At 39.3% G+C, this 24,266-nt stretch overlaps 1 protein-coding gene across 1 annotated transcript in view; it reads left to right on the forward strand.

The window, feature by feature from the left end:
* Positions 1-24,266, forward strand: part of LINGO2 (leucine rich repeat and Ig domain containing 2) — a 1,233,386-nt gene that overhangs the window by 61,704 nt on the left and 1,147,416 nt on the right. The window contains exon 2 of the mRNA XM_019965854.2: positions 19,282-19,378. The gene's annotated coding sequence lies outside the window, so the exon portion shown is untranslated. The remainder of the gene's footprint in view (positions 1-19,281; positions 19,379-24,266) is intronic.

Raw genomic sequence — 24,266 nt, forward strand, 5'->3', positions numbered from 1 at the left:
TCAGTCCATTGCAATATTTAGGTAAAAGTATGACTGACAATGCTATTTGGGGTGTCAAAGTAGTACAAACTTGAGAGTTTAATCCAGCTTTCAATTTGGTGAATGTGACCTCACCAGTACATTTATATTATTTGCATAAAGCAACGCAGTGTATATTTCAAATAATCTTAGGGTTTTGATAAATCTTTATTACTAAAACTTAATTGGAAAATGTTGCACAAGTTGCCTGTCTTTTTTAATTCCCTCTCTTTCCCCTGCCTCCTCCCTCTATTTCCTTGTCTCTCTATGTAAGGTAAAGAGTTAAAACAGAGGAAACAGTGTATCCACACATCTTACATTTTGAGTGGTATAAAAACACTGGTTCCCTTCATGTCTGTCAGAAATAAATCCTAACCCTCTGTGACAGGACTGTGTACTCCAGTTATAAGCTTTTTCTCTTAGGTCTCCACAGCCAACTCTGACTAATAGTCAATCTTGTTGCCAAGGGGAATAGAAGGTGATAAAGCACACTTAGATGATGTAGGTGGCGAGCAGTCAGGAATTCAATAGTAATCACATGACCAGCCATGCGGTTACATGGCTTCTGTCTCTGAAGAAGAAGGTGACTGAAATGTAGAGGAATGCCCCAGGTCACCTCTGGGTTTATCGTCCTCACATTCACATCCAGAAATGAAACAAGAGTTCATTCCTTCTACTGCAGTGTTCCCTTTTCACTCAGTCCCTCAGGAACTGGTTCTTGGCCTAGTGGTAGGTGGAATCATTTCTGTCCTCCAACACTGATTTTCCTTTCTGTATTTCTTCAGTTAATTTCTTTAGGCTCTAAGTCATGCCATTTTCTTAAGTCAGTAAAACATAATTATTGGGGAACCGTGTTAGGTATAAGAACAAGGCTAAGGCTCAACTTGGAGTGTGAAATTAGGCCACTGTGTTTTCCACGTGGAACTGCATGCGGCAAGTGAGACTGGAACCTGGCTCTGGGAGCTCAGGTGATAGAAGATTTTCACTGTGAGGTGGTAGGCATTGGAGACCAGGGCCAGCCCCACAGCAAAAAGGCTCTATGGGCATGGAAGTTCTCCCTGAGCCTCATTGTTTTCTTTTGTAAAATGAGTAAAATCTTGAAGAACAGTGCTCATAACAAGCCCTGGACATATAATCAACTCCCAATATATGTTAGTTCCTGAGTTCCTTAGGGTCAAGGGAGGACTCAGTTGAATGAATCAGTAAGCAGGGATAGTTAAAAGTATTCCCCTAGAGAGGCATCTAGAGAGAGAAAGGGAAGGACAGTGCAGTTTATTTTCCTTCTCATATAGTTCTGCTTTTGAGAAGAAAAATTCTGCTTTAAGAATTCTTTAAAATTTTTTCTTTAAGAATTCTTCTTATGATTGAAAACAGTTTGTCCTAAGAATTCTCCTTTACCTTTCCAAGATACATTAAACTCCCTCCTGGGAAGCGATGTGGTATACCACAAAACAGATACACAGCTGCACGGACTTAGTGCTACAAGTCACGATACTTAAATTTTTTACCCCTGCCTCTGTTACGTACATACTTGATATCTCCCTGCATCAGTTTAGTTATTAAACAGAAATGATCCAGCTGAGAGAGCAGCCCTGACATGTACACACTAGCATGGTTTTGTAAAATGATAGCTAGTGGGAAGCTGCTCTAAAGCACAGAGAGCTCACCTCGGTGCTCTGTGATGGTCTAGAAGAGTGGGGTTGGTGGGGGGCGAGGGGAGGTTGGAGGGATGTCCGAAAGGGAGAGGATATATGTATACATACAACCGATTCATTTTGCTGTACAGCAGAAACTAACGCAACATTGTAAAGCAACTATACTCCAATAAAAAAAAAAATTTTTAAAGAAAAAAGTAAGAATGATTCTGCGCACTTCACACAGGGATTTTGAGGATTAAGATAGCAGCAGCACATGACAGCTATTTATTCAAGCGTTCATATTGACTCCTATCCTGCTTTATGTGGAAAAAAATCTCTGCCTACTGGACAGAGTTGATCTGCAGATCGTATTAATTACATGTGTGGAAGCATTTGGAAAAGAGTCTACCTCTAAGGAATAACAGCACTATTTGATATCATCATGCAATCCTCTGACCATTTGTTCATAGTCTTTGAAAGGCAATGGGAGACCTTGATTCTTATGCTGCTTCTCAACTTCCGTTGTAGTTGTACTTTTTTATTAAACTATTTTCCATGCTCTAATCATTTTATCTGACATCTTGATTTTACAGGATAAGGACAGTCAGCAGAAGCTTGAGAGCAAATAACCTCTCATTCTCGACTTTTATATCAAGAAGACTTTAGGGCTTTACTAATCAGCTTCTGTCTGGACTCTGGAGAAGATGCTAAAAGGGGAGTTTCCATCTTTGCAGAGATGACCTAAATCAATATGTCTGTGGAGCTGAGCTCCTGTAGACACACAGTGGGATAAAGCTGGGAGTCAGTCAGACTGGCTTTGGAAGCTTCAAGTTTTGTTTTGCACATAGTGTCTAGAGAAATTCATACTTGGATTTATTTCCTGCGTGTAACCCTTATGAAGATAGTCACGGCTGAGAATTGCTCCACCAAATGGGTATTTTTATTTATATTTATTTACAAGTTTTTTGTTCTCATACATTGTTACTTATTATTTGATCAGGGGAGAGTGATCATTACTTCCAGTTGGTAAGGACATTGCATAAAGATTTAAGTTGTTTTTAGGTAATACTGATCAAACAAGGGAGCCCCAGTGATTAAAAAAGAAATAGTGGTTGGGTTGTTCTTATTAATTTGATTAACTTTAGGTTAAGCAGGAAAGCTGCTGTTTTGACTCTCATTGAGTAAGTATTTTTTAATGCGCATTTATAAATTTTCTTTACATCAGAAGAATGGTGTAGTAGTAGTTGTCATTAAATCGTATCATTACAAAACTTGCAATGACACAGAATCATAATTCTGAACATGAATGCTCGTTGTCCAGTGATTTAAGTATGCAGCAGGCTGGAATGAGTATTTCCTTAAGCTTCAGTATATTTTGAAATTTGCTTTTTTTTGATATTTTCTTGAAATAAAATTTCAATATTAGCTTTTCCTTGAAAAAGAAGAGGGCAAGATAGATTTATATTCCCATTGATTTATTTGGATATTCTGATTTGAACACTCTGGTTGGAATAAAAATACTCAGTCACATTTTTATGTAAATACTTTATCATTGACTTTTCACTTAGAGGCAAAGAAATACTAAGTTAACTCTTGAATTCGTATGTTAAATAATGATTTAATTAAATATAATCTGAAATCTACTTTCTTATTAGTTGGCAAATACGACATTTTTACTCTTTAACTGTTTTTGATGCACCAAATGACAATTTATCTCCAAAAGAGAGAGGATTTCCCTGACTTATACCTTATTTTTAGATTTTGTATTCTTTATCATCTTGGTCTGTTCAGGCTACCATACAAAATTCTGTGAACTCAGTGGCTTACAAAAAATAGAAATGTATTTCTCATTGTTCTGAAGGTTGTGATGTCCACGATAATGGTGCCAACAGGTTTGATGTGTGGTGAGAGCTCATTTGCTCCTGGATGGCCATGTTCTCTCTGGTACCTTACCTCAAGGAAGGGACTAGGGATCTCTGTGTGGTCTGTTTTATAAGGGCATGAATCCCATTCATGAAGGTTCTACTTTCATAGGCTAATCACCTCCCAGAGGCACCACTGCTAATACCATCATTTTCAGGGTTTGGATTTTATCTCATGAATTTTAAGGAAACACAAACATTCAGAACATGCTATTGATTGTAAGTGGAAAGCTCAGTTGAGACATCAGTGTTATCAAGAAATAGAAGTCCCAAAACTGTACCGAAAATATCTTCTTCTTCCCAGTTGCCTCCTGTTCCTATCCCAAACCACTCCTTATTTATAGTTCATAGCAACTCTACTCAATTTACCTGAAATTCAACTTTTTACCTTTTTCTCTAAGCGAGGGATTAGAGAAAACTAGGATTTACCCCAAAATGAATCTCACCAGTTTCTCTACTCTGTTTCCTCCAATCCAACCCTAGAGATACTATCATGGGTCAGAGTCCCAAGATGTGTCTTTTGATCTGTGGCAGGTTTTCCTAACTAGTTACCTTGTCTCTGAAATGATCTATTTAAAGCAAGAATCTGACCATGTCGCTCCTTGCTTAAACCTCCTCACAATTTCTCATTTCTAGAGAAAAATGTCCAAGTTTCTTAATAGAATACCTCAGGTTCTCAATCAATTGCCCTGCCTATCTGTCTTTCACATCTTTCTTATCTCAGACTAGCTAGGAAAAGCCGAACTGCTTAGGAGCTTCGTGTGACTCATGATGCATCTTGCTTCAATTTTTTTGCTAAAATCCTTGCCCTGGGAAAATCACCCTATACCTTTATCCTTTGGGCTTCCCTGGTGGCTCTGCAGTAAAGAATCTACCTGCCAATGCAGGAGTTACAGATACGTGGATTCGATCCTTGAGTCAGGAAAATCTCCTGGAGGAGGACATGGCAACCCACTCCAGTAATCTTGCCTGGGAAATCCCATGGGCAAAGGAGCCTGGCAGGCTACAGTTGGTGAGGTCACAAAAGTGTCAGACATGAGTGAGAGACTAAACAAAAACCTTTATCCTTAGTCAGCTCCTGCTTAGATTTTAAGGTTGGGCTTATACACAACTGTAGGAAGCATTCCCTGGCGAATTTCCTCTGCTCTTCATAGATACTGGCAACTGGGTTAGGTGCCCTTTTCTGTTCTCCAATAATGACACAGTATACTTCTATATAATTTCCAAACTGAGTGTTATATCGACCTAATTGTCCTTCACTGCGTGAGCTCTTTGAAATGATTTGTTTAATTTTGGTTTTCAGCACCTGGCAGAGTATCTGAGCAGAGTAGATACTGAATAAATCTGTTGACTGAATGAAGATAATTAGGTGAATGTCGCTAGGAAGCCTTCAAATATGTCTGGATCACATTTATTCATCAGTTACATACATGTGCTCCAGAAAGGGTTTCTGTGTAGGTTAGAACATGGGATGAATAGCACCCACTTTACTTTGGATTTGCAGATTCCTTGGTTTTCCTCCAAACTATAGGTATAGAAGCAGGTAAAGGGTGAGAATACTGGTCTTTGCCCACATAGTCTTGTTTTAATGATCCGTAGCATTAATTAGGGGTATTATAATAAATTAAATAAATAATAAATATTTTCCTGTTATAGCAAATGGGATAATTAGGATTTCCTAATACTTAGGTAGAATTTGGCGTCATCCTGACTCATTATTGAAAAGGTTATAATACCATCTGCTGCTGCTGCTGCTGCTAAGTCGCTTCAGTCATGTCCGATTCTGTGCGACCCCATAGACGGCAGCCCACCAGGCTCCCCCGTCCCCGGGATTCTCCAGGCAAGAACACTGGAGTGGGTTGCCATATAGTCTCCCTGGATCCCTGTCATCTAATCAATGCCATGATCAATCTATAGGCATTTAGAGTCATTTTTATGTGCTTAGGGCAGTGCCAGAAGTTCAAATGAGTAAAATTCCAACATTAGGCTTGAGCATGATATCATAAATGAGTGGGTTAATCATTTTAAGGAAAGTAAATAGAGTATGTTTAGGATTAATATAAGATAAGATGTAAAGTAAGATAAGGAGAATGGGCTCCACTAAGGAGTCTTTAGAAGACTTGGCAGATAATTAAAATGATGTGACACAACAACTAAAATTCTTATAATGAAATATGAGAATAAATAGAAGGATGCAGAATTGTATATAATGGATGGATAAATGATGAACAAAATATAATAAATGTTGATGTAAAATGTAGTTCTTTGTATATGGGTGTTTACTGTAAAATTCCTTAACTTCTCTCTATGCTTGAAAACTTTCAGAGTAAAATATTTGAAAATTTGCATGTACGTGATAATTGCAGTTATCTGTTAAGCACATGAGAAAGAAAAACTGGAATTCAATGACATGAATGGGTATTTGTGTTAATTAAAATATTAGACATTTATTTTTCTTGGTTTTTATGTGTTGAGTTCAGAAATAAATTCTTGGCCAAAATATAAGAGAGGGAAAACTTGGATATTTACTGCCTGCATGAACTTAGATAAATTATTTAGTCTTAATTTCTCTAAAACTCAGTTTTCTCTTTAGTAAACTGTGAATAAAACTACTGGCGTCTTCCTGAGGCTGCCGTGAGGACTGAATGTTTTTATAGGTGCAGTGCGTACGTAAGGTAGGACTTGGTGCTGGTGGTGGTTTAGTCGCTCAGTCGTGTCCGATTCTGCGGCCCCACGGACTGTAGCCCGCCAGGCTCCTCTGCCCATGTGATTCTCCAGCCAAGAATACTGGAGTGAGTTGCCATTTCTTTCTCCAGGGGATCTTCCCGACCCAGGGATTGAACCCTGGGTCTCCTGCATTGCAGGCAGATTCTTTACCAACTGAGCTATGAGGGAAGCCCCAAGATAGGACTTAGTTCTTGGTAAATATTAGTTGATATTTTAAAGAAATGACATCTTAGGAAATAATTACAGATAGCTCTGCTCCACCCTGCATATTGTGTTGTTAAGTAGGTGATACATTCTTTAATCCTTGGAACCAGATGTTCTTTTTTTTAAATGAATTTTTTCCTAAAATGTATTTTTTTTTTTTTTTCTCCTTAAACTTGTTACATATTTTGAAGAGCTTGGGAAAGAGACTTCGAAGTTAATGGTAGAGAGAAAGCAGGCATTGGAGGAAGTCAGAAGGAGCATTATGTTTTCCACTGAGCACTCTTTGATCCTGCTACTTTAGAGAGCAACACAGACGTTCCTTGCTGTTAGCCTATTACCACTCCCTGGAGAAAGAACCTGATCAGGAATGAGACACTCTACAGTAAAGCAAAGCACGGAAAATGAAGCATCTCTTGAGGTTCAGTGACAGGCTTTGGGCTGCCGTTGATTTCTTCACCTTGAGCAATGGCTGGAGTCTGTGTAAATTCAGCACAGAGCTTTCCGTGCAGTTGTTTATATTTCCACTGTATGGACTTTTCATTAGAGAAGGCTCACTTTCTCTGTCTGGGCCATGTGTACAATGAGATGATAAACAGCTCCACTGGGTTTGGAGGAGATTCTAAGATTATAAATTGTGGATTTAAGTCCATATCCTATCTTTTCCTGTGCCCAGAGGAGAGGATATGGAGGATCCCTTTGACTCATTTCCTCCTCCTTCATAAACATGTAATGTATAATCATGGACTGCCTTTTATGCATTGCTTTACAAGGATTCCCTGGCCGTGAAATCCTGAACCAGATGTATCCCGAATGCAGAAATTGCCAGACACTGCCAGGGGCAGAGGAGTCCTCATTTGGTGGTTGGGATCTAGAAAGCCAAAGGCTGTTTTCCAGGATGAGAAAATGAAGAAGGGGAAGATAGACCTGCGTGCATTGTGTGCTCAGCCCATTCTTGCCGCAGACTAGACTCCTGCTAGGGGTTGTCAGATTGAACCTACAGCACTGTGCCTACTTCAGTTATACCTAACTTGATAGGATATAGTTGGGTTTGTGATATTAGCAGTATCTGAACACTTCCTAGACAATAGATTTGAGTATAGTCTTGCTCATTTTCTGATTTCATGGCTTCCCTTAAAGACAAACTTGCTGCTGCTGCTGCTAAGTCACTTCAGTAGTGTCCGACTGTGCGACCCCATAGACGGCAGCCCACCAGGCTTCCCCATCCCTGGGATTCTCTAGGCAAGAACACTGGAGTGGGTTGCCATTTCCTTCTCCAATGCATGAAAGTGAAAAGTGAAAGTGAAGTCGCTCAGTCGTGTCCGACTCTAGTGACCCCATGGACTGCAGCTTACCAGGCTCCTCCATCCATGGGATTTTCTAGGCAAAAGTACTGGAGTGGGATGCCATTGCTTTCTCTGAAAGACAAACATGCAGCTTCTTCCATTTATCTATACCTGAAGGTTAGTGACTGACGTGAAAACTATTACATAAAAGTGTATTGTGTGAATGAATAAATGAATGAATGAAAGGCTTAGTGTTTCAATTATTACATCAACATATTCTAGAAATATAGCGTGTTCTGATAATTCAGCCATCATTATTTTACATAACAATTCTTTTGGGATACTGAACTTAAAAGTGGTCTTCTTGAATAGAGATGCAGACATAGAGAACAGACTTTGAACACGGTGGGGGAAGGCTAGGATGGGACGACTTGAGACAGTAGCATTGACATATGTACACCACCATGTGTAAAATGGATAACCAGGGGGAAGCTTCTGTATGGGCACAGAGCTCAACCTGGTGCTCGGTGACAACCTAGAGGGGTGGGATGGGGTGGGAGGTAGGGGGAATTTCAGGAGAGGAGACATACGTGTACTTGTGGCTGATTCATGTTGTTGTATAGCAGAAGCCAACACAATATTGTAAAGCCATTACTCTCCAATTAAAAATAAATTTTAAAAAATGTAAAAAAAAAAAGGGCCTTCTGATAATCCATTTATAAGTTAGATTTACCTATATATTTTTGGAAATGATAGCTTACCAATTATGAATGTAATATATGCCTATTACCAACAAAAAACCATACTAAATATTTTTTAAATGACAATTACTGTTTTGCATATACCTACAAATGACTACAGTTAACATTTTGGTATATGTCTTACTTTCTTCTGTACTTTATGCACACATATACATTTTTAATAGCATAATTTTCTAAGTAATGAATGTGCTATGATTCATTTTAACCAATCCCTTACTGATGAACAGTTAAATTGCTTCTACTTTTTTGCTGTCTTTTATAATTAAAAGTAAATATGATTTTAGTCAAATTTCTGCATATATAAAGAATATATTCACTAAAGCAGAGTTTCTATGTACTTTTTTCCTCTACAAAGAATATATCTCTTACTTTTGAGTCTGATTAGTTTGAAAAATCTAATTCATTTATGCCAAATATCTTAATACCAGCACTAAAGATTTAAAATTCAGTTGTTTCAAATATAAAATTTAGCATTGAAAATATCCTTGGAAGAGCATGTCTATTATTATCGTTGAGATGTACGCTATATTTACCCACATGGTTATTGCCATCACATAATCGCAGCATTTAGAGTTTGGTATATATTAAAAATCTGAGCTCTAACATTCAAAATGTCTTCTATCTTTCACTACTCTAAATGACATATATATTCATTCAGGTTTTGGAAATTGCCATTACGTGGTAGACCTTTGTAAATAAATAATCAAAGAACTCTGTTGCTTTTCAAAATTTGGCAGAAACTGGGAAACTAATTGTTCACATATGTGTGTGTGTATATACATGCATGCAAAAAGCATAGGAAATAGCAACCTAAATAACAGACTGAATCTCAGGATTCATTGTTCAGTGTATGTGCGAGAGACAAAGAAGAAAGGAGGGAAAAGGGGAGGATGGAGAGAACGTGAACATGAATAATGAGGACATTTAGTTGCTTGTCTCTTGAGGCTCACTGGAAAAGAATTCGCCTGGCAAAAGCAGGAGACGTAGGTCCCATCCCTGGGCCGGCAAGATCCCCTGGAGGAGAGGACAGCAACCCACTCTGGTATTCTTCCTGGAGAATCCCATGGACAGAGGAGCCTGGTGGGCTCTGGTCCGTGGGGTCGCAGAGTCGGACATGACTGAGTGCGTAAGCATGATGAAATGTTATATATCTGGTCAGATCTACCTGGTATTTTGAAGGACATTCTCCTCACACGGGAGAGGCTGTATGCATTCTAACAGGAAATCCCCTGCATAGAAGCCTTCCAGCTTCGAACTTTCAGAGGTTCGAGTGTGTGTTCCATCAGTGTCAGGCATGAGCACTGTTGCAGCTTGCCCTCCATCTCCTGTTGCTAATGATCCTTCAGCTCTATCGTCTCCCCCCTCCGCTCCCTCCTCTGGTCAGTAACCCCGCTTCACTCGATGCCAGCCCCTGTATACCAGCTGTTGTATTGCACTGCTGTAGTTTTCAAGATACTGTACCATAAGACTAAAATTGTTTTCTGTACTTTTTGTGTTCATTTTTATGTTTTATCTGTGTGAAAAGCGTTGTGAACTTATTACATTATAGTACTATATAGCCAATTGTGATAGTTGGGTACTATAGATAGTCCCACAGGCTAACTCTGTGGGACTTAATGAACAAATTGGACCTACAAATGCCCTCTCACAATGGAACTCATTCATATACAGGGGACTTCTTCTCTAAGGCATCTGCACCTCTCTCTCCAGTGCCTCAGGAGATCCTTCCGGATTCCTCTTGCTGTCCTTTCACACTTTGCTGTATTGTACTTCCTGTTCTCCCATTGTCTGAACTCACGAGTTGTCTTTGCTTCCATTGTTGAATCTCATGTGTTGTCTTCTTGCCTAGATTTTTGGGTAGATGATTTGTTCATAATGACAGCTCGATTCTTTATTACAGGGTCACCATTAAACAGAATCTGAAGGTTTTCCTTATCTCTGCATCCTACCACCAAGGTCAATTCCATGACAAAGTTTAGACTCAACTGTAGCTCCCAGGACCCAAGCCATATTAAATACAGAGGGTACAGACAGATTGCATGACACGGGCCTTAATGTTTGGTCTTTATTTATTTTTTTTAAACTGCCATGTTTCTTGGAGGAGGAAATGCCAGCCCACTGCAGTATTCTTTCTGGGAAGATCCCACAGTAGCCTACAGTAGCCTGCCAGGCTTCTCTGTCCATGGGGTCGTAAAGAGTTGGACATGAATGAACAGCTGAGCATGCATGCATTGATTACATTGTATCAAAAATAATTAGCAATGAAGCAGCATCATTAAGAATTTAGACTTTGGAATCAGACAGGCCTAGATTTGATTACAAGATCTGCCACTTAAAAGGAGTGTGTCTTTGAGAAAGCTTATATATTCTGAGTTTGAGTTTTTCCAGTGATTAAAATGGCTATGATAGTCGCACCAGACTCATAGGCTTATTATAGGTATTAAGGTGCTATAAGTAAAGAACTTAGCGCATTGCTTAGAACAAAACAGGTACTCAGTAAATGATCAGTAGCATCTTTATTTCTATTCAAATTGGTGAAATTTGGATTATGATGGTAAGTGGAAATTCTAAGGCAAAATGATTTATGAATGCGATCTTCCCTAAATGTTAAAATCTTTAAGTAAATCTTATTTTCCCAGACTCAACTCTGTTCTGTGATTTGGGATCTTTTCACATAAAGTGATACAACCAATCGAAACAACAAAAATTGTGAAAAAGTAATTTGTACACTGAAAATGGAAGCTGCTATACTTGTATAAACTCAGAGTTTATCCTCTAAAGCTTAATGGTTTAGGGAGATGGATAAGCATGGACTTAATTATTGCTGCCTGGAATTGGGAAGCCTCACTTATAACAGGCAGACAATAGTCAAACTAGAATCATAAACTTTAGGAGAATCATAAACTTTAGGAGAATCTAGGGAATGCTGAGCTTAAAGGAGGAACATAGCCATAAGATAAAACAATAATATTTACTTCAGGCACAGCATTTTCTTCCTGGTTTTCTTCCAAGGTAAAGCTTTCTGATTCTGCCAGATTTCACTTGCATGCATGTGTATGTGTTGCAATTTGGCATTACACTGCTTGGTGGGTGGTAGCTCATTTCTGTGATCCTCCTTTTGTTCCTTGATCTTTGCAAAAGAAAATTTCCCTTATGCTTGTTGACCTAGAAATTAAGTGGTGGTAAGTAAAGGGTGCCTCCCAGGGAATGCTTCACTCACACAGCATTTTAATATGATGCTTACTGCATCCAGAATATGAATCATGGGCCATTCTCCATGGCCTTCAGCCACTGGCTCCTGAATCTGCTTACTCTAAACACCTGAAATACAGAATCAGCTAGAGCTATTTTAGGATAAAATACCATTTGGTTCTATGGTATTAAACAGCTCCTCTTCTTGGAATTACAGAATCCCGATGTCATAAGGGATTACAGGGAGCACCAAATTCAGCATTTCCCAAACTGTGTTCAAAGTAATGCAGGCATCCCAAGAAATGGCAGTGTGAAAGGAAGAGGAGACTCTGTGCTCAAACAAGTTATATATTATTTAAAGTTTTCATTGTTGGATCCTCATAATGTTTACTATTATAAGGGTACTCTGAATCTGAAAAAAGTTTCAGAGACTGTACAGTATTATCCAAATTTCAGTATATGAGTTGTTTTAGAATCTTCTGGTGCATAGGCCTTATGAAGAATAGTTTGAGAAATAGCACTGTGGTTCCAGGACTCCTAGTGGCTCAGACAGTAAAGAATCTGCCTGCGATGCAGGAGACCTGGGTTCGATCCCTGGGTCGGAAGATCCCCTAGAGGAGGAAATGACAATCTACTCCAGTATTCTTGCCAGGAGAATCCCATGGAGGGAAGAGTCTGGTAGGCTACAGACCATACGGCCCAAAAGATTTGGATACAACTGAGCAACTGACCCCTCAGAAGAAATGGAGTGGCCATGATGGTCAACAGAAGAGTCCGAAATGCAGTACTTGGATGCAATCTCAAAAATGACAGAATGATCTCTGTTCGTTTCTAAGGCAAACCATTCAATATCACAGTAATCCAAGTCTATGCCTCAACCAGTAATGCTGAAGAAGTTGAAGTTGAATGGTTCTATGAAGACCTACAAGACCTTTTAGAAATAACACCCAAAAAAGATGTTCTTTTCATTATAGGGGACTGGAATACAAAAGTAGGAAGTCAAGAAACACCTGGAGTAACAGGCAAATTTGGTCTTGGAGTACAGAATGAATCAGGACAAAGGCTAATAGAGTTTTGCCAAGAAAATGCACTGGTCATAACAAACACCCTCTTCCAACAACACAAGAGAAGACTCTATACATGGACATCACCAGATGGTCAACACTGAAATCAGATTGATTATATTCTTTGCAGCCAACAATGGAGCTCTATACAGTGAGCAAAAATAAGACCAGGAGCTGACTGTGGCTCAGACCATGAACTCCTTATTGCCAAATTCAGACTGAAATTGAAGAAAGTAGGGAAAACCACTAGACCATTCAGGTATGACCTAAATCAAATCCCTTATGATTATACAGTGGAAGTGAGAAATAGATTTAAGGGCCTAGATCTGATAGATGGAGTGCCTGATGAACTATGGAATGAGGTTCGTGACATTGTACAGGAGATAGGGATCAAGACCATTCCCATAGAAAAGAAATGCAAAAAAGCAAAATGGCTGTCTGGGTAGGCCTTACAAATAGCTGTGAAAAGAAGAAAAGCGAAAAGCAAAGGAGAAAAGGAAAGATATAAGCATCTGAATGCAGAGTTCCAAAGAATAGCAAGGAGAGATAAGAAAGCCTTCAGCGATCAATGCAAAGAAATAGAGGAAAACAACAGAATGGGAAAGACTAGGGATCTCTTCAAGAAAATCAGAGATACCAAAGGAACATTTCATGCAAAGATGGGCTCGATAAAGGACAGAAATGGTATGGACCTAACAGAAGCAGAAGATATTCAGAAGAGGTGGCAAGAATACACAGAAGAACTGTACAAAAAAGATCTTCACGACCCAGATAATCACGATGGTGTGATCACTGACCTAGAGCCAGACATCCTGGAATGTGAAGTCAAGTGGGCCTTAGAAAGCATCACTATGAACAAAGCTAGTAGAGGTGATGGAATTTCAGTTGAGCTATTTCAAATCCTGAAAGATGATGCTGTGAAAGTGCTGCACTCAATATGCCAGCAAATTTGGAAAACTCAGCAGTGGCCACAGGACTGGAAAAGGTCAGTTTTCATTCCAATCCCAAAGAAAGGCAATGTCAAAGAATGCTCAAACTACCACACAATTGCACTCATCTCACACGCTAGTAAAGTAATGCTCAAAATTCTCCAAGCCAGGCTTCAGCAATATGTGAACCACGAACTTCCTGATGTTCAAGTTAATTTTAGAAAAGGCAGAGGAACGAGAGATCAAATTGCCAACATCCGCTGGATCATCAAAAAAGCAAGAGAGTTCCAGAAAAACATCTATTTCTGCTTTATTGACTATGCCAAAGCCTTTGACTGTGTGGATCACAATAAACTGTGGACAGTTCTGAAAGAGAAGGGAATACCAGACCACCTGACCTGCCTCTTGAGAAATTTGTATGCAGGTCAGGAAGCAACAGTTAGAACTGGACATGGAACAACAGACTGGTTCCCAATAGGAAAAGGAGTTCGTCAAGGCTGTATATTGTCACCCTGTTTATTTAACTTATATGCAGAGTACATCATGAGAAACACTGGACTGGAAGAAACACAAACTGGAATCAAGATTGCTGGGAGAAATATCAATCACCTCAGATATGCAGATGACACCACCTTTATGGCAGAAAGTGAAGAGGAACTCAAAAGCCTCTTGATGAAAGTGAAAGTGGAGAGTTAAAAAGTTGGCTTAAAGCTCAACATTCAGAAAACGAAGATCATGGCATCCGGTCCCACCATTTCATGGGAAATAGATGGGGAAACAGTGGAAACAGTGTCAGACTTTGTTTTTCTGGGCTCCAAAATCACTACTGATGGTGACTGCAGCCATGAAATTAAAAGACGCTTCCTCCTTGGAAGGAAAATTATGACCAACCTAGATAGCATATTCAAAAGCAGAGACATTACTTTGCCAACAAAGGTTTGTCTAGTCAAGGCTATGGTTTTTCCTGTGGTCGTGTATGGATGTGAGAGTTGGACTGTGAAGAAGGCTGAGCGCTGAAGAATTGATGCTTTTGAACTGTGGTGTTGGAGAAGACTCTTGAGAGTCCCTTGGACTGCAAGGAGATCCAACCAGTCCATTCTGAAGGAGATCAGCCCTAGGATTTCTTTGGAAGGAATGATGCTAAACTGAAACTCCAGTACTTTGGCCACCTCATGCGAAGAGTTGACTCATTGGAAAAGACTCTGATGCTGGGAGGGATTGGGGACAGGAGGGGAAAGGGAAGGCAGAGGATGAGATGGCTGGATGGCATCACTGACTCGACGGACGTGAGTCTGAGTGAACTCCAGGAGTTGTTGATGGACAGGGAGGCCTGGCGTGCTGCGATTCATGGGGTCGCAAAGAGTCGGACACGACTGAGCGACTGATCTGATCTGATCTGATCTGAGCAACTGACACTTTCTTTTCACCCCATGACTTTACAGATAAAGAAACAGTGTGAATGTCAAGACAAAGCCTATAATTTTATTGAAAGGAAAATCAGGTCCCAGTTAGAAAGTATTAAAAACTCACCAGAATAGGCAGGAACATACTTTTTAGAAATCTTACTTATTGTTTGACATCAGAACAGCTGACACTGATAGATTTTACATATTCCCAATGTGTTTTCTTCCATCTCACCCAGAGTTACATACAGTCTCTTACAGCCCAAGGTGTCCCTGAAGGTACCAGATGCCAAGACACCTTTTGTTTCCATAATGGAGACAGCAGCTCAGAACTACCATGTTCTTGTTATGGACTGATTTGAGACCTCAAAATATTCACCACGCCCCTTTGATCATCTCTTGCATTGTGAACACTAACAGTGACATAGAATCATTTCATCTTTTAACCACTGCTTGAATTATTCACTTATCATGAATATAGCACTGCATCTCTCCTAATATTTCACAATAATAGTGTAAAGACTTAGGAAAGAGTTCTTTTTGATTTTGTATTTAAAGGCCAAGTGGGTCTTTACTGTGTTTTTAGTAATCTGGACATGAGAGTATGGTAGAGAAGATCAGTGGTGGCTCAGCTTAGGAAGAATTAATGCTTTCTCATCTCAGACACAGGAAGCCATGCATTGTTATGGTTAGGGGGAAAATTATATATTGAAGTCTCTTTCTTTTTATATACACTAGGTTTCTCCAGGCCATACCCGCTTGAGTGTGTAAGTGGCAAAGTAAAAGCACTGACAGTGTATTTTAAGCACCAGGCCCCTCTCCTCCTTACTGCAGATGCAAAGATCTGTCCTCGTTCGGTGCGGGGCATCTCTGACTACTTCCATCAGCAATCTGTGGCTTCCAGGTCATGGCAGAAGGGAAGGAAAACCTTCCATACTATACACACGGGTTCACACCCACATATATTACAATTCTAGGGCTACCTACTTGTCAAAAACGTGTCATATATTTTAACCTCAAGTTCAGTTCTCCATCCATAAAGTGGATCTAATATGCTCCCTTTTCAGAAAGTTTATGAATATTAAATAGAATAAAATATGGAAAGATAATAACACACTGTAAGAACTCAATAAACGTTCCCACCCTTTATTAACCAAAATATTGTGCTAACCATACCTGTTCCGTAGAGATTTTTGGAGATTAAATAATAAAATAAATGAAAACATCTCAAGGGATGTTAGATTCTTTCATCCTCCAACCTAAAATTAAAAGTGAAAGTCACTCAGTTGTGTCTGACTCTTTGCGACCCCATGGACTGTAGCCCACCAGGATTGTCTGTCCAAGGAACTCTCCAGGCAGGAAGATGAGTGGATAGCCATTCCCTTCTCCAGGGGATCTTCCCCACCCAGGTATTGAACGTGGGTCTCCTGTATTTCAGGCAGATTCTTTGCCATCTGAGCCACCAGGGAAGCTCTTAAAATATATGTTCTATTACACAGCCTGTCTGTGAAGATAGCTGCTACTGCTGCTAAGTCACTTCAGTCGTGTCCGACTCTGTGCGATCCCATAGACGGCAGCCCACCAGGCTCCCGCGTCCCTGGGATTCTCCAGGCAAGAACAATGGAGTGGGTTGCCATTTCCTTCTCCAATGCATAAAAGTGAAAAGTGAAAGTGAAGCCGCTCAGTCGTGTCTGACCCTTAGCATGGACTGCAGCCTACCAGGGCTCCTCTGTCCGTGGGATTTTCCAGGCAAGAGTACTGGAGTGGGGTGCCATTGCCTTCTCCACTGGGAAGATAGAAGCCACCCCTATTGTTTTAACACAAAAAAAGTAAAATAAAGGAGAAGTTAAATACCTGCTGGGGAACTGAAATAGAAAAAGCTATATAGAGACAGTATCTATAGAAAGAAGCTCTACCTTTAGGGTTTGGGGAATTAAAGGAAAAATTGAGGTTACTAGGAGCTTCCAAGAGGGACCCTGTGGTTCTGAGGTCCATATTTCTTGGAGGCAGTGCTGTGCAACCAGTGATGGTGTGTGAGGAACCCAGTGTATAGGCTTTACGACACATAAACTCAAGACCTTTCAGAGGGGATGCCAATAGCTCACTGCTGACACCTCTGAGAGGACAGAGGGAGCCAATTCTAGATGACCTTGACAAATCTGTGGACAGAAACTGCTTTCTGTTCAGAAAGTAGAGAATGATTGCTAAGGTAATACTGAGAGCAAATGAACAGGATGTAATAAGTCCCTCTTGCCCTTTCTCTTGCCCCCATCAAGCTCTCTCCAGTGCCTCAGGAAGTCAGCTGGCAGTGTGATATGCAAAGACCCAGCCCTGATATCTCAGTGCGGATTACAGAAGCTGGTCTGTGGGCTATGAGACAATAGCTTAGAAACTGACAACATGCTTATCTAGCCTCTATTGAGAGGGAAATTAGAACAGCCTTCTGCTTCGTTCACAGTCTGTGAAGTGAACCTGTCAAGAGGACTTGAGATGTCAATATTATTGGATGGGCCCAGTAGATTCATTTTCATATCTAGATTTTGAGAGAAGAGCTTCACTTGTTCCACCTAGTACAACTGTAATTACTGTTCTTTGCAGAAATAGAAATTCGGGAAGCCACCAGGAGAATGAAGCAACACAATTTGTTCTAAAGTGGCTAATTTAAAATTGATCACTATGACATGCCTCCTTAAGCTTGAGATGTTTCACACAATCAGGTTTTCAGTATTTTCATTAGTGTGATTTGCATAACCAAGATTTTATTTAATTTTTTGTAGACGGTTCTATTGTAATGAAACCAACATAGCTATTAAAAGGATAGACCTGGGCTGATGAATAAATGTGAATTCATTGTATTTTATGTGATTACACTGTAACTTTTTTACAGTAAATTTGACTTCTAAAGTATGTGTGTGTGTGTCTGTGAGAGAGAGAGAGAAAGAGAGACAGAGAATAAGAGAGAAAGAGAAAGATACATAAGAATAGGGACCATTAAAATTATCAAATTCTTCTGACACAGCATAATACCTCATAAATCTATGAATGAGGTTTCAATTTGCAAAACGTCAAGTCTAGAGTATATATGGCGGTGGTGGTTTAGTTGCTGATTCGTGTCCAAGTCTTGCAACACCATGGACTTGTAGCCCCCTAGGCTCCTCTGTCCATGGGATTTCCCAAGAAAGAATATTGTATTGCATTGCCATTTCCTTCTCCAGGGGATCTTCCCTAAACCAGGGACTGAACCAGCATCTCCTTCATTGCAGGTGAATTCCTTACCACTGCATGCATGCATGCGAAGTCGCCTCAGTCATATCTGACTCTGCGATCCTATGGACTGTAGCTCCTCTGAGCCACCAGAGATTCCAGAATATATATATTCTAGATGCAAGAGACCCGAGTTCAATCCCTGGGTCGAGAAGTTCCCCTGGAGAAGGAAACAGCAACCCACTCCAGTATTCCTGCCTGGGAAATCCCATGGACAGAGTAACCTGTTGGGGTACAGTTCATGAGGACTCGGAAGTGTCAAACATGAATTAGTGAATAAACAACAATAGTATACATATATATAAAGTTTTATACTTTTCATAATAAAAGTGATTATGGGCATGAATAAATATGTTTCATTTTCATATGATGAATTTATTTTATGCATTCATCCTTTAGAAGGACATCCACAAGCATCCTAAAAAGAGAAAAGCTATAATGTTTAAATTATGTTTTTCCTCTGACAGTTCCTATAACTTGATTGCTGTCATACTTTCTCTTATCATTTATATGTTGTTACTAATATTTAGATCATTCATTTTGAAACAGATTGAGTAAAAATACTCAGTTTGATGTGAAAGTTGTTTTATATCCCAATTTTTATTTTCTAATATCTACTTAAGAATATCTGTTGGCTTACAGAAACAAACAGAATGAATTTCATTATCCAAAAATGCAAGCAATATTGTCATATGGGATAGATACGTCAGATGAGATTGTGAATCTGCAGTCTAGAAATATATATGTGATCTTTTTCAGAATTGGAGCAAAAGCAGCCAGATGGAAAATGACATGAGAAATTTGAGATGAACACTATTGGAAGGAGCTAAGTTTTATTTTTCCATATTCCCAAGTGTTTTTGTTTCATTTCATTTAGAGAATTCATTGGAGAATGTTTCAAGATGTAGAGCCCTTGAATGTGAAGTATCCCAAATGAAGTTGGAGCATTCGTGCTGAAATTGTTTCCTGTTGTGGTAAGATGAAATGATTCTTAATATATTGGATTGGTTTCTGGAGAATGTGATGAGAAATGTGTGTGTGTGGATGTGTGTGTGTGTAAAATAAGTTATGATGGTATGTAACCCAGTGTATAAGTTTGGGTCTTGAAAACAGCTTTTTTTATTATTTTGTCATGATTATTTTTGGTTTGAAGAAGAGCCAACTCACAGGAAAAGACCCTGATCTGGGAAGGATTGAAGGCAAAAGGAAAAGGGGAGACAGAGGATGAGATGGATAGATCGCATCATCGATTCAATAGATAGGGATTTGGGAAAACTCTGGGAGATAGTCAAGGACAGGGAACCCTGGCATGCTGCAGTCAATGGAGCTTCAAAGAGTCAGACACAACTTAGTGACTGAACAACAAAATTTTTGTTTCCTTAAGAGGAATGGGGAACTCAAATGTGTTATTACTAATTTCCTACTGTGTATATATACATAATATATATTACTTAATAAGTCAACACAATAGCCATAGGAGGTAGGTGGTAATATCCTCATGGTGCAGTTGTGGAAAATGGAAGTTCAGAGAAATTAAAACCTTGTTCAAGATGACACAGCTAATAAATGACACAAGACTGCTGTGTCTCTATGTTCTGCTCTTTCTGCTGCCATGCTGTCTCTTGCATTTGTGCTAGGTAAGGAGTCAAAGGATTAATATAGTGAAGGCAACACTCTCAAGTTTTACACTGCTGTTTAGAAAAGAGTCGTAATTGCCTTCCCTCAGATGAAAACCAAACTGAAGAAATATCTTTTATATTTCTACTACACTTAAAAAGAGAAAGATTTCTGTAAGTCATTACTAGTTACCCAGATGATGGTGTTTCAAGGAAATTGAAAGTTATAGAAAAACTGACTTGGAAAATGTGTGCTGTAATTTTCCTATTCACCTTTGCTATAAAATGAAAATCTGTTGTAGGCTTCCTTTGTACAAATACCTGGTCATGTCTGACAATTGGTTAATCGAACCAATGCCATTTCTTCCTTTATGGGTAATTGGTATATAACTCAAGAAAGTTGATGTTCTTCCCTTTTTTGTTACTTATACTTGGAGGTTGTTGCAATATTCCACTGAAATAAGAGATAACACGTGGAAAGCACCTGGAATTCTTCCTGGTAGACTAATAGACCTTATGATGTAAAAGGTATCAATTAAGCCATCGTTTTGTTGTAGTTCTATCCAGAAAGATTATCATTAAAGAAATGTTTATTGTGCAAAAGATTCTCTTCATTCAACATTCTTTAATGTTGAAATTTATGTATTTTATTTATGTAGAATTGATTGAGGCAATTGCAGATGGCTGATTGAAACCTTTAGAATTCTATGAAACTTTAGGTGCATTCATTTATAAATGGCAAAACACAGACTCATTTGCTCTAGGTATTCAGCAGTACCTTTCGATTTAGTGATCTAGCTTTCTTACCTGAAAACTTCCAAACAGATTTTCCCTAGTAATTGCAGACTGGATGCCCACTGTGCCCCTGTGAGTCAGATTTGCTTGGGCTATTCACCAGTGACACCTTGGCAATCTATAAAACATTCTCTTGTGGGCTTCATGCTTTCCGAGTCTTGCTTCTGAGTTGGTAATGATCAGCAACATTTCTGTCGGAACAGATACTGCGCCTGCAGTCAAAGATTACATGTTTGCTTTGTATGGCGTGAAATGAAAGAATTAAAACAAACCAGCTTTCAGTGTGAGATTTTGAGAAGAAGTCTTCAGTCATCCTTGAGGTCCAGTGTGTATTTTCCCTTTTTTATAGTGGAGTAAGGACCTATAAGATTAATGACGGCAGTGAGGGTCTTAGTCTAGATTCTCCAACATAAATAGACAAAGACTCCCTCCAAAGCACCATGGGAAGGGAATCTAGGCCATTCATTACTAAGCTATTTTCAATTAGTTTACATTCTGAAAACACCTGCAAAATGGTGCATATACCTCCTATGCTGTATTACTTCTCAATTCAAGAGTTTTGCATTTGAACAGAGACTCTTCAGTAAATAATCCCAAATTCCCACATTGAATCCAGTTTTGGATTGAGCTAAAAAGTTGTTGTTTCTTAGGGATGGTGTTCTTTGCTTAGGCCCTCATTTCTTTTTGCTTTTTCTTGGTAATAACCAGAGATTTGCTTTATGTCTTGCTAACTTTAAGATAGTGACCAAGTTACTTAACCTCTTTTAATCTCTGTATTATTCATCATTAAATGAGAATCATAAAAATTATATTGAATATGTTTTCAGGTTCACAAAGAATATGTGTACATCATCTACTGCTAAGAACATTGCTAATGATTTTAAATGGCAGCTTTCTAGCTGGATCTGCTTCTAGGTTGGGCAATTTGGGGCTCTCCCAAATATTCATCAAGAATTTCTTGGAATCTTCCAAAATAGAGCAAAATTCATTCAAAAGATTGAGTTGACTCATGAAAGGGGGCCAGGGGCACAAGAGGAAGCATCAACTCAGACATGCATGCCTAGCAGGAAGATAAACATTTTATTCACAAATTATTAAACCATGGAAAACAAATAGTTAAATTAGGTTTGTACATATTGCTTGTATGATAATATGCCTTTTCATGAGCTTTTCCAAATTTGTATCTTTAGGCCAATAGTTCTCAAGTTTTAAAATGTTTGCAAGAACATGTAAGAAGTTGATAGAAAAATAGATTAGAAAATACTGTTGCAGTTAAAGACAAGACTTCTGAGTGGGCTAATATTTACTGAAAACCTGATAACCAGTTGCTTTCAGATGTGTTCGTTTATCAAATTTTTATTTTGGATCTTCTCAGTAGTTAGCATCCCCATTCTACAGATTAATAAAAATAGATTTATGGAAGTTCCTGGCTCATCAAGTCATGAAATTAAGAGATGATAGGGGGTCAGAACTCAATCTTGGCACCAGATTGGTATGCAACTGCTACATCTGCTTCCTAATCCTGCTGCTGCTGCTGCTAAGTCGCTTCAGTCGTGTCTGACTCTGTGCGACCCCATAGACGGCAGCCCACCAGGCTCCCCCGTCCCTGGGATTCTCTAGGCAAGAACACTGGAGTGGGTTGCCATTTCCTTCTCCAATGCATGAAAGTGAAAAGTGAAAGTGAAGTCGCTGAGTCATGTCCGACCCTCAGCGACCCCATGAACTGCAGCCTACCAGGCTCCTCCATCCATGGGATTTTCTAGGCAAGAGTACTGGAGTGGGGTGCCATTGCCTTCTCCATTCCTAATCCTAGGATAATTCAATTTTCCAGTCATGAAAGACTTTGTTTTATGGCAGCCAGCAGCATAAGCACATATGGGGACAATCAGCCTGTATTTGTTTTAAGTTCCTGAGCACTTAATCACCATCACCTGCTGATTTGGACTTTCAGCATCAGTAGAGCAGATCTATTTCATCTGCTCTGTAAAACTACTCAGAAAGAAATTTTTTTGGAATAAAAATTTCTCAAGCATTTTCTGTAGATCCTTGTTGTTATTCACCAGCATACTTGATTTTCATCAGTTCTGCCAGTCTCCTTTTTATAGGTTTGGCTAGGTAGCTTATGTTCTTCAATGGGATGTGAGCTACATAATGTGGGCTGTGTCCAGGTCATGCCCTTAAAGGGTGTGTGTGCATGCTTCTCCTCCTTTTCCTCTAGTAGCTTGGAAAATGAGCATAGCATGAGATGTCCTGGTGAGCCATCTTTTATTGTGCAAACAAGGACAATTGTCTGATGGTAGAACAATATGGGAACCTGGATTCCTGGCTTAATTTATAGAGAAAACAGTCCAGGACAGCTTCTCTGCTAAACCTTGTATAAAAGATAGATAGGCTTGTTTAGCTCTTGCCATTAAGCTGTTCTACATGGTGGAAGAGATACCCTAATGAATTAACGATTTCTTTGATAAACGTGTTAGCCATGCATGCCTGGCGTACTGTGACTCCTTTGGGAAGTCAATCTTAGCCTGCAAAAAAGCACAGGTCCTCCACATAAGAACACTGTTGTGGTTGCCTAGATATTATTTATCTAGACTTCGTAGCATCTCACCTTGTTCCTCATATCCCTTACACTATTTTTCTGACCACTTTCCTCTAGATCTGTTTTCTTTTCAGCCCATCCTCTTCCATGGAAATACATAAATTTGTTGTTGTCTTCGAGTCTCTTTGCAACTGCATTTATCTTTTATACATGTACAGTATGAAGGAGGCACATAGGAGACAATAGGAATGATGAACCCTGAGTTGAACTTCAGAATCCTAGCCCCGCTTAAAGACACTCAAAGTGATTTTAAAACACACATAAGCACACTAGGCTATCCAAATAAAACTTTCTATAGCTTACATTAAGTAGACTTCTTAAGCTTCTGATACCTAGATAACAATGTCCAAATCTATATATAGTCTGTAAGATTTTCTTCATTGTTCCTTGCCTCACCTGATCTATTCTCATTTTGCATTCAGGACAAAACCAAATTTAATTTTTTCACATTTAGTACATCTGCTTGGATCTTTATTTTAGAGAAGATTTTAAATCTATAATTATTTTCATTATATCCAAAGAAAGCCTTGGTGTTTTATAGACACAGTGTTCTCCTAACTTCATAATTTAGACTTGAATGAGTCTTTAACAGACTTTCCGGTACACAGAATGCTGCTGCTGCTCCTGCTAAGTTGCTTCAGTCATGTACGACTCTGTGCGACCCCATAGACGGAAGCCCACCAGGCTCCCCCGTCCCTGGGATTCTCCAGGCAAGAACACTGGAGTGGGTTGCCATTTCCTTCTCCAATGCATGAAAGTGAAAAGTGAAAGTGAAGTCGCTCAGTCGTGTCTGACTCTTAGCGACCCCATGGACTACAGCCTACCAGGCTCCTCCATCCATGGGATTTTCCA

The sequence above is a fragment of the Bos indicus genome, chromosome 8, assembly GCF_029378745.1.
Source record: "Bos indicus isolate NIAB-ARS_2022 breed Sahiwal x Tharparkar chromosome 8, NIAB-ARS_B.indTharparkar_mat_pri_1.0, whole genome shotgun sequence".
Lineage (NCBI taxonomy): Eukaryota > Metazoa > Chordata > Mammalia > Artiodactyla > Bovidae > Bos > Bos indicus.